Source organism: Nicotiana tabacum, chromosome 9 (genome assembly GCF_000715075.1).
Source record: "Nicotiana tabacum cultivar K326 chromosome 9, ASM71507v2, whole genome shotgun sequence".
Lineage (NCBI taxonomy): Eukaryota > Viridiplantae > Streptophyta > Magnoliopsida > Solanales > Solanaceae > Nicotiana > Nicotiana tabacum.
In genome coordinates this window covers 66,986,140-66,989,322 of record NC_134088.1, presented here as the reverse complement: position 1 = coordinate 66,989,322, position 3,183 = coordinate 66,986,140, and the positions used below count along the sequence as shown (strand labels likewise).

The 3,183-nt window shown below is 32.8% G+C and overlaps 1 non-coding gene across 1 annotated transcript; it reads right to left on the bottom strand.

Moving 5' to 3' along the window:
- Positions 1-665: 665 nt before the first annotated feature.
- On the bottom strand, positions 666-737 carry TRNAH-GUG (transfer RNA histidin (anticodon GUG)). The gene has a single exon. It is a non-coding gene; the product is annotated as a tRNA-His (tRNA).
- Positions 738-3,183: the final 2,446 nt, after the last annotated feature.

The following is a 3,183-nucleotide window of genomic DNA, read 5'->3' as shown; positions in this document are numbered from 1 at the left end:
AAGGCCGGGGTGGAGCGAGTGCTCCATTATGGAATTGGTCCAATCCAGTAATTTTGATTTAAATCCTGATTGAATATATATAAATTATTAATTTAAAACCCGATAACTTAAAGACTATAATCCCGAAGCTCATAAGCTTCAAATCCTTGATCCGCCTTTGAACGAAGGAAATGAAACGTTTGTCATGAGACTCATGGCTAAATCCAGACTATATCACAAGATCAAATTAATTAATTACAATAAGTAAACATAGTCTCGTGGTTATAGACACAAGTAAAAATGGGAATTTGGAATGAAAAGACGACATCTTTGAATCAAAAGTACTATTGTGTTTAGCAGAACATGGTTAAAAGCAGGTTGAATATTGATTACCAATTCTTTGAATTGAAAAACAAGTCAAATTTAAAGTAGTTTTTTCCAGAACATAGTTAAAATCGAGGTTGGAAATTGATTACCAATTCACAAAGCCTGCAATAGATATGGCAGACAATATACTACCCTGTTTTCCTTTTCTTTTGTTTTTTCATTTATTAATCCAAAATTTCCTCTATGTGCTTCCACAAGAAGTGTTTGATTAGCAGATAAGTGGGGATGTATACAAAAGAGGAGAAGCAGATAAAAACCAAGATTTTATTATTACCTGTATGTAAAAAGAAAAAAGTAAATGTGGCTGCTGGGATTCGAGCCCAGGTCTCCACGGCCACAACGTGGAATTCTCACCACTAAACTACAGCCACTTGGTTGATGAAATCCCTTGGCGGTGCTATATTTAAACTCTAAGTATTCCTTCCATGTTCCAACTCTCATTCTTTACGTACTTCACTTATTTTTCTCTTCTAGTCCTTCACTTTCACATATTCAACATTTTGGAAGAAGAGAATATATTTTAGTTCGTTTGAGCTAGATCGAATCAACGATTTAAATTAGGATCTTTCATTATTACTAAACTGTCCCCTTATAAACTTTTTGTTGATTCACCACTTAGATTATTAGAAAGAGAGCTGACGAGTGTGGAGAATAATTAGAAGTAATAACAATAAAAGTATCACCATAATATATATAGAGTGAGATATATAAAAAAAAAACACACGTAATTTTAAAGTTACATAATGGAAATATGGTACAACACCCCACTATATATAGTACGATCCACCCGCCTTCTCCCTAGATAAAAAAAAGGACTTACACTGGAATACAAAGTCAAATAGCCTGAAATACGAATAACATGATCACGACTGGATGACTCAAAGCAAATGCAAATCAACAAAGAAAACATGAAAAAATAACAGTACAAATAAAAATGGAATAATTTATAATTAAGTAGACAAGTCTACTTAATTAATTCTTAGGGGGTGGTGGAGTGAAAAATGGAATAGAAGTAGGGAATTTTGGGAATGAAGGAAATGAAGGAATTGGTGGCATTGCAACTCTTGGAATGCTTGGAATTGATGGCATTGGCGGCATTGATCCAACCCTTGGAATTGATGGCATGTTTGGAATACTTGGCATATTTGGAATAATACTAGGCATATTAGGGATACTTGGTATGCCTGGAATTGTAGGGAAACTTGGATTATTGGCCTGCAATAACTGACGACCAGCTTCAGATTTCCCACTCAATATTGCAAAGGAGAGAACAGCAACCATGAAAATGCTAGTGTATATGCTTCTAGCCATAGTTTCTTCTTTTAAAATTATATATGTATGTATGTAGTTGGAGCTGAAGTTGACAAGACTCTCAGATTTTGTTTGCTGCTGATGAGAAACTATGTAGTGGATTGAGGTATTTATAGTGGAAATTTGATTAAGCTTATGTTTTGATTATAGAGTATTAATTAATTTGTTGGTTTTAGTTATGACTTTTGATTGATTGGTTTAGAAACGCCTGACGGCTGGGGGTAAATTGTTGTTGATGTTAGTTTACCATCACTTGGTGTTTTATTAAATTGAGCCACTGCCCAGTTGTCCAGTTTATAAATCAAAATCAAAATTGAAGCAAACATGTGGCATTTTAAGATTCATTCATGTTAGTCTAGCTTCTTGTTGGACACCTATGCGTGTATATTCAACTTTCTTGGTTTTAAGTTGAACTAAAATGGTTGTTAAACCACCTCATAACAGTACTTTGCCCAAGGGATCTTATCATTACTAAACAAATGCAAAAAAAAGTGAAAATAAAAAGATCATGCTGTAAACTATGTCATTTTTTTCCTCTTATTTTTCCTATTATAAAAATAAAATAAAAAAAGAAATACATTGCATTTATAAAAATCATCAGTTAATTGCTCTTAAGAATATAATTTGGAATAGAAGACGAGATGCCATCATTTTAATTATACATAGATAAGCACTTAAGACGAAAAACAACTTAAGATATTAGATAATCTGTTACATAATTTGAGGGCAAATCAGCTACAATATTGCTTAAGGTAGGAGGAGAATAACGTCTAAAGTTTGAAGTTAGAGGAAGAAATTGATTTTTAAGACAAAGTTGCAGGAGGAAAAATGATTGTAAATGCGTGGCAAACTAAAGATGTATTGGAATTCTGCTTCAAAAAGGCAATTGGCCTTGATAAGCATTGATTCATAACTTAAAGAAAGCAAGTAGTAGACGCGATGTTACGCATTCTTGCAACAAGAACGGAGAATTTAACGAAATAGAATCTAGATCTATTATTATTAGTTGGTACACATTCAAATTCATTAGCAAAATAGAGATCCAAGCGCAATAAAAAGGATTACTCTCTCATAAATATAAGACTAAAAAAAAAGAATATATGAGTTGCCATAAGAAGGCATTGGATCAGCTTGCAAAACAGCTAGGATACAACTTGTATTGTGGTGAATAAGATGTAGAGTTTTACTTAGATCATATTAATGACCGTTGAATACTGCTAGGCGTGAAAGAACAAGCATATGTAACATTCAATAATCTATAGTTTGACCAAAAAGTATAACTTTCGGTTAAACCTTTATATTTATGTAATGTTGGGTTAAACCTAGTTAATAATAATATTCATAAACGTGAATCTTGAAAACACGGATAATGTGGGGCTGATCCAGTAGGGGGTTAATAATATCGTGCATTAAATATTCCAAAAATATGAGCAATAATGGAGGAGTAACTAGCAATAAATGGCATTTAAGTAAATAGAAGGAATGATTCACCCAATAACGAATGAG